Below are 8,745 nucleotides of genomic sequence, written 5' to 3'. Positions count from 1 at the left end.
AAAAATTCTAATTTGATTTTTAAATAGTGCAGTTTTATTGTCCATGTTGCTGATTGTGAGTAAATGTTCCTTTATACGGTTAGAAAGTCTTCTAGTCATTTTGCTGATGTAATAAGCATCACATGACTTGTAAAAAGCACAATACATCATATTTTTCATTTTACATATGTGAAACTTCTTAAAATGGACAATAAATCCATTATGTTTAAATGTAAACTCTTTACAACTACATATATATTTACAACATGCACAGTCATAGCACTTGAACATCCCAAATTGCAAATGTTACCACTTGACAGATCACTATATCTGTTAGGCTCAAATGGGATTTTAATGTCCTAGTCTTTTTACAACAAAAAGATGGTCTATTTCCCAGCACTTCTACAAAGTCCCCATTACCTTCAATGATGCACCAATTCTTATCCAAGATATCTCTTAGTTTAAACATATAAAAACTGATGGACAACAGAAAGCTAAGTCTCATATCTTGTCCTGAAATAACTTTACTGAAAGTAAAGCCAAATGTAATAAGAGGAAAATATTTCTTGTATCTCTGATTTGCTATCTCAGTGTGAATCATATCCAATAAATCAACAGGTTATTTCCTTGGTACAAACAGTTTCTTGAGAAAAAAGCATTCACTATAGAAATGTTTATCCTTGCTAATCAACCTGGAGGGCTTAATGAACTGCCCCTTGGTGATGTTGCACTTCATAAAAAATGGATGCTGACTTCCAAATTCTAAAGGCTGTTTCTATATGCCTTCTTCCTGAAGATTTATTGAAATGAATAAAAGAAGTTATGTACTCACCATACAGTTCCATCCGAGTTGTTGTTCTTTATTTGTCTTCAACATGTGGGTACTCAGATCTGACCGGATCAGACTCGGACGCATTTCCAGCATCTGATCCGAGCTCCAAGCTCCTTCACTACACATAATTCTCTCGTCTCCCTCCTCCCTTCAGATAGAGTTTGCTGCTAACCATGGCCTGTCCTGGCACTCTAGCGGCACCCTCAGTAGCAAAAGAGAGAAGCTGCATAGAGATATTAGCAATGGATGTGAGGGTGGCCATACAAGAGGAGAAAACTTTCTTATCCTCCAGCAACATGGACCCTGGGGTAGACCCAGCAATCTCCTTGACTAGGTCTCTCTGGAGTCTAATTACGTGTGCCATATTGTTCAGCAGACATACAGAAAACATGGCTGAAGCGTACACCCACTTCCCAAAGCTGTCCATTGTCCTGGACTCTCGGTCTGGTGGATGGACCATGGAGCTCTCCTGCACAAGCTCCTTATTAGTGGCTGCTGCCTCTACCATGGCATCGATGGGGGATCCCTTGGTCCAGTAGGTCCTATCCAAGGGAGCACTCAATATCTTGTCAGGGTTTTGTGGATCAGCTCCACCATGTTGGGCTCCTTCCATGCCCAAGATGTAATTAGATCCACCAGTGGATCCGTGGGAGGAACACCTAGGAAGTACAGGATCCTGCGCCAAATGCCTCCAGGAACACTGACTTGTCTGGGTTGGGTTTATGGGCACACCACCTCCCCCGCTGATGAAAGATCTCCATGATGTCTCTAAAGGAGACATCCTCGGGGTGACTGGGAAGAACTCTCCCCTTCCTCCAAATCAGTGTCCTCTGTGAGGGACTCCAGTGGGGAGTCAATGTGCCTCCTTTTGCACATATGCTTTCGAGGCACCTCCTTAGGGGGGAGTCTCTGGGGAGGACTCGAAAACATCTCTCTTCTCCCATGCGGGAGCTTCCTGGGGCGAAGAGGCGGCAGACTGTCCATGAGGTAAACAGGATGGTGGAATCTGTACCAGAAACAGAGGGAGCCAGGGCGGACTCCGAAGATGAGATTGTCAAGGGTATCAATGGGATTGAAATAACCCTCTGCATGATGTTGAAGGCAGAAGGAGAACAAACCACCCGAGAAGGAGCTACAGATGGGCCTGCAACCCACTGCATCAGGCACTGAGACTCCAACTGGAAGGCTCTGCTCTGAAACCAGCCCCTTGGATCCATCACTGAGGCTATGGCTCCGAGAGACAGATGGATCCAAAATAGTCTGATCCGACCCACCCAAGGAAACGTCCGGCATCAAGGTACTAGGTACCGTCGGTGCTGACCCCTCGACACAGTGTGTCCTTGGATCCGAGAACTCTAAAACCAGGGACTGGAGAAGGAGTAATCGGAATGAAGCTGGACTGTATGCCCCCTGCTCCTGAGGGAGAGGGGGCAAGCAAGAACCCCATCTGTATCTGGGTTAGGATGAATCTCCGCATCATCCTGTACACCTCGGCTTCGGAAAGACTAAGGGTGGATCTGGATGAGGAGGCCACCTACAAAAGCCTAGAGGAGTGGTGGGCTGATGCAGAGGCATGACTCTGAAGCACCTCCGGCTCCTGGGAGGAGTGAGGGGAATGGAGCTGGGTACACTGCGTTCTCGGAGCCAAGTTGATTTTGGCTGGGGGACCTGCACAGGATGAGTGGTCGGGGGACCGCTTCCTATACTTGTTCCTATGCTTATGTTTGTCTCCATCCTTGGTCCTCTTAGTGGGAGGTTGAATCCCAAAGGCCGAGGCAGATAAGGAAGAAGCAGGGGTAGCAGCAGAACTAGAGGCCTGGGCCCTGGTGGTAGGAGGGGGGAGAAGGCCTTTCAGAATCAGTTTGTTCCTCCTGTCAATTAATGCATGGGGAATGAACCCCTACGCAGATCGAGCATGAGTACTCAAGATAGGCGACCCCTAAACACTCAACACACAGAGAGTGGCCATCAGCTGGGGAAAGCTTGTGGCCTCACTCTGTGCACTTACGAAATCCTGGTTTGGGAGTCTCTGACATACTTAAAAAGGAGAGGCCCAAACAAAAACACACACTCCTAATGACAGAAAGGAAGAAAGGGTTTTTTTTTCTGCCGTGAAAGCAGAGGGGAGGTGATAGAAAAGGTAGAAGGAAGAAACTAGAGAGAGAGACTTAAAGCCCACAAAAAATACAAACTTACCCAAAAAGTAGCTCAGAGCAGCAGATCATGATCATTGCACAAATGCTGCAAATGAGATCTGAAGGGAGGAGGGAGACAGGGGCATTGTGGGTAGAGGAGGAGTTTGCAGCTTTGATCAGATGCTGGAAATGTGGCCGAGCCGGTTCCAGTCAGATCCGAGTATCGAGTACCCCCAGGGTGAAGGACAAATGAAGACAACAACTTCAGATCAAACCTTTCTCTTTGTCAAGCGTTAACTCCACATCTAAGAGCTGCACAGTTTTTCCTATGCCCAATACTGTGAAACTCATAAAAATTGGTGCTGTTCTGAACTTCAGACAAAAATTGTTCAAATTCTTTAAGGGAATTCCTCCAAATGAAAAATATATTGTCTATATGACATCAGTATAGTGCTGTTTGAGAAAAGCCTTTCAGTTTAACAAAAAATTCCCTCTCCAAACCACTCAACACCAAACTTGCATAAGATGGGTCATTTTTGACCCCATTGCAACACCCCTTTTCTGATAACATCACTAAATTAAAAGAATTATTTTCAAATGCCAACTCAACTTGATCACTCAGAACTTCCACTTTATTATAATCAATGTAAACTTATTAAGAAAATTTCTCAAAATTGGAGACCTGTAGAATGTGGTATACTAGTGTAACGCAAGTTAATATCAAGCATGACTAGAAATTTATCTTGATCAGTAACATGCTTTTTAGACAAAATATCTAAAACAAGTGTAGAATCTCTGAGAAAAAAAACTTTTCCCGTTGCACACTCAGATTTAGTTTTACATCAATAAATTCCTATATATTTTCAGTTTTAGTTCTCTTAGAACTAACTATTTGATTAAAGGGGGGGATTTGTTTTGGTTTTTGGGCATTTTAGGAATACCAGACAGTAGCCCTAAAGAAGGTTTCTCAATTAAAAGAAACTCGTACTCCTGTAAGGAAATTCTATTAAAATGTAAAAGCTCAAATAATACTTCATCAACCTGCTGAAACTTTTTTATTACTTCAGGTAAAGTTATAATACAGAAATATTCTGTATCCTTCAAGGAGTATTCCATCTTAGCAACATATTGTTTTTGTGACATAACCACGCCGGTCCCCTTGTCTGCCTTCAAACCTCTTATTTCAGGATTCTTGGATAAATCATGAAGTGCTTTAGTTTCATCAACTGAAAGATTATACCATTTACAGTCACTACCACTAGCCAAGGCATCTCTAATATCTTGAGTGCAAATGTTTAAATACACATTCAAAGTGTTTTGCAGTAAGAGATTGAAAGCAGTCTTTTTCTTTACAACACTGATGTTATTCTTACCTATACAAGACACGTCATTAAAAATATATTTCAAACTGAGCTTTCTTAAATACATTCTGAAATCAAGTAACACATTGGCTACTTTGGTTTTAATTATGTACCAGCTCAGAGGGCCACTTTTATGAACATTAAGGTGGCAGTTAGAAAAAAACAATTTCTGTCAAATTAAATATAGAACAGACAATATCACAGTACACATCTGTAGAAGTTACTGCTGGGTCTGTGCCCGACCTCTGCCTCGCCCTCCTCCACGTTTCCACATTCTATGACAACTTCCTCTTCTGCTATGGGAATTTCTTAATAAAACGTTACTGACGCTTGTTTGATGAGTATTAGAACTAATTAATTCATTGACACCTTCTGGGGTCACCGTTAAGTTAAGTAACAACTGAAATCCCACCAACAGAGTTATTTGTTGTATCAGAAGTCAAAAAAACATCTAAAGAATTCACAGAGGGGCCAACTTCTGTGACTTGAAGTCCAGCATCATGTTGATGATTACTGGCAATATTTAAACTTTTTCTGGCCACAAAATTATTACAACATACGCTGCATTAGAGGAATATTGAATCAAATCCCTTTTCATTATTTTATTTTTCTTATCAATTACTATACCTGTATGGCTACTACGTTTTGCTGGAATACTGTCAAATAAAGGCTTGCCTAATGCAAGACAAGGATGACTTATAATAGGGACATTCATAGTCAAGATCTCAGCCTTAAGATCTTCCAGTTTTAGACAATAATGTTCAACTAACGTTTTAAGGACTTGTATGCTAGTATTACTGCACAACTGACAAAGGTCTTTGAAAATAGGGCTATCTGAAGTAATAGCATTCGGAAACTTATAAAATCTGAGCCACATAGGCACTATGTCAGCATTAATGCATCTGGCCAAATAAAAATTATTGATCTCCTTAATTTTAGAAGTTTGTAACAGGTTCTCTAGTTTAAAAATTAAGGACTTACAATTTTGCATTTTGTTATACAGTCCTTCAACTGGGATCGATGGACGGTTAAAAATCAATATCTTCACCATTACTCATTTTCATAAACGGGTTTCTAGTATTCCCAGCAAACACTTCCTAAAAAAATTAGTACTCCTATTGGGTGACGCTTGAAAAGTAACATCTGAATCATCACTCCTAATGTCGGATCTACTACTTTCACTGCTGGAAAATAATGAGGTAGAACCACAGACCCTTTGTAGCAAATCTTGTGCTCAATTAACGGTCTCTGACAATATTTGGAAGGTCAACGTTAATGCAGATGGTAAACTATACACTGAAATATTGACAGTGTTTGGGGTACTGAAGCCTGCGTTGGGTGATCTTCTATCGCTCACAGTACACCAGGACAAACAACAAACACTAAAAAAACAATAACAACTAACAAATACCCAGAAAACTTCCTGTACTACAAGGAATGAACAACAGACACCGTGTTTTCTGAGCTCTTTATGTTTATTATTAACTTAGAACTTCATCAGAAAACAATGATAAAACAGGAACATCACAATATTTAAAACACCACCAAACAACCAAACATTAAAGAACATCTTAACCTATTAAATTAATATCAGTTAAGACAAATCACCTGCACCACTTAAGTGCACAGTTAATATTAATGTTCTCATTCAAACTGGGATACATATGTTGTGCCTTTCGGCTTTTCCAGGTTAGGGGTCGCCACAGAGGAACTCCGGTCCACTAATGATTGGCAATAGATTTTTACGTGCCGAGTTGCTGGCCCTGACGCACAACCTTCAATGAAGGTATGCCCATTCATGCATGTCTCCACACAGAAGACGCTCTAGTAGGGTTACCACCTGTCCCACTTTGCGAGGGACAGTCCCTCTTTAGGCAGTTGTGTCCTGCATAAAAATGTAAAAAATGGCAAATGCCCTGAGATTTTAGGACAGAATTATTTCCTATATTTTATGTAATAGTTGCATAAAACAGTTATTCTGTATCTGAAACACCTAAATGTCATAAGAAATAGAATAATCAACTAAACTGCTACAAGAATAAGCTTTTATTTAGGCAAAAAAGTGAATTCCTGTCCTTTGTACTGGCCATGGGTATGTTTTCCCCTGCAAAATCTGACGTTTGTACCAAAAATGCCCCACTTTGGGCATTTGAAAAGATGGCAACCCTACGCTCTAGCTGAGAATCGAACAGGACAACGTCTTACTGTGAGGCGACAGATATATGAATTAAAAAATAACTGCCACTTCCATTCTAACAGTTAAAGTAATCCATTAATGTTACAGACAAAATAACACCAACAAAAAAACAATATTGTCAAGTATTATAACCTTAACTAACAAAATTCTCACATCTATGGCTCCATCTAAATAGTGCATTTCTACTGTCCATGTTCCTGATTGCGAGTAAATGTTCCCTTATACGGTTACAAAGCTTTCCAGTTGTTTTGCTGATATAATAAGCATCAAGTGACTCACAAAAAGCACACCCGGCTGTGTGCTCCACTGTAATCCAATGAGGGAAACCCACCAGCAGGACAGCTGTTTAATCAAAGTCTTACCTCTGGATACGTACTTAGGAGTGGGCGGGTAACAACTGGTCCCCACTTCACAAAAGTGATTGCCTCACCGACCCTGGACGCCCTTCCTGACCCATTAGCGGCAAGCCCCTTATCTGCAAAGCCGCCAGGATCATAATGGACCTCATAAATAAAGACATAGGGAATTTGCAGACTTTGGATCCAGCAGTTTGGCTTTGTCAAAGGCAGATCATGCCTTTTAAACTTGGTTAACTTTCGAAACAGTCACAAAGCCCATTGATGAGGGAAGGCAGTCCATACAGCCTACCTCGATCTGGCGAAGGTACTCTCTATACAATACCCTTTCGGGTATCATTGAAAAACTCATCGGCTTAAATATTAACCCATACATCACAAGATGGGTTACCAAACTGGCTAGTGGCGAACCACGATTGCCAGCGCTGAAGCATGCATGTCAGACTCAAAGCCTGTCACAAATTAATTGTCCCACAGAGACCTCAGTCCTGGAGCCCTCTTGTTGGCATCTACTTCTCCGAGAAGTACAAGCAAACACAGGAGGTTATGGCTGACAAAGTTTACCCAGATGACTGCAAACTGGAAACCTGGTAGAAAACACATCAACACAGATATCCTTCAGAAGGGTCTCCACAGAAACAGATAACTGGTGCAGAGCCATGGCCTAAAGTCGGGAAAAAAAAATGCATGGTCATACCCGCCGGGGAAAAACAGGTTACTAGCTACCAAATAGTTTGGCAAATCCACTTGCTTACAGAAAGAGAAGTTATCAGGGACCTGGGGACCCAGGTTGATAGTAGTCTGTCATTACGACACCCATGTGGCTAAAGTAGTTGATCTAGACTACATTGCCCACCTTATCATGAAGGATTCTCATCTAGATCCAAGGGAGGTCATTAATGCTCCTCTACTCATCACCATCCAGACCAATGATGCGAGGTAGTCACAAAGTTTAGGAATGTATCTGACCCGTGCCTGCGAAAGCAGCTGGAGAGGGCCAAAGTTCCTCACCAAAAGGATAAAGGGTCTCAAAAATCTGCCTATATGCTGCCCGACTGAAAAGAACTCCAGCTCTGTTAAATTACGCTTACGGCTAACTCAGAGGTGACCTTTGCCTAACATACACAAGGCCATATCAAACCCAGATTTGATGAATATACTTCACCTCAAAAATCTAGATCCATCAGAGCCACAAGGCAGGAGACTTAAGAAACCTCAACACACGGCTATTATTAGGATGCTGGAGGGATGGGTCATCACCCAGAAGACTCTATGCTGTGGAACAAAATCCGGTATATGTGAGGCAGAGCCTGTTCAAGAGTCATCTTGACCAATGGGCAATGAATCGCAGATACCCAAGGGATTACCTCAGTGTCACTTTTAACAGACAGAGGCACAATAAATAATGGGTACAGTTCCCCATACTAAAGGGGTGGCGTATATAAGACACCACATTTTTCATTTTACGTGTAAAACTTATTTAAATGGACAGTAAACCCATTATGTTTAAATGTAAATTCTTTACAACAAAATATATATTTACAATATGCACAGTCATAGCACATGAACATCCCTAAATTACAGATGTTACTACCTGACAGATCACTATATTTGTTAGACTCAAAATGGGATTTTAATGTCCCAGTCTTTTTATAACAAAAAGATGGTCGATTTTCCAGCACATCTACAAGCTCCCCATTCCTTTCAATGATGCACCCATTCTTAACCAAGACATTCATTAATTTAAACATATTACGACTGGTAAGCAATGGAAAGCTAATTCTCGTATCTTGTCCTGAAATAACTTTAGTGGAAGTAAAGCCAAATCTAAGAACGGGATATTTCTCATATGTCTGATTTGCTATTTCAATAAATCAACAGGATA

The 8,745-nt window shown here is 41.2% G+C and overlaps 1 protein-coding gene across 2 annotated transcripts in view; it reads right to left on the bottom strand.

Moving 5' to 3' along the window:
• Positions 1-8,745, bottom strand: part of FBXO28 (F-box protein 28) — a 428,974-nt gene that overhangs the window by 223,392 nt on the left and 196,837 nt on the right. The window lies entirely within an intron of this gene.

This window comes from Protopterus annectens, chromosome 1.part2 (genome assembly GCF_019279795.1).
Source record: "Protopterus annectens isolate FY-2018-M chromosome 1.part2, PAN1.0, whole genome shotgun sequence".
In the NCBI taxonomy this organism is placed as follows: Eukaryota; Metazoa; Chordata; order Ceratodontiformes; family Protopteridae; genus Protopterus; species Protopterus annectens.
The sequence above is the reverse complement of the archived record's forward strand: the minus strand, read 5'-3'. Positions and strand labels throughout refer to the sequence as shown.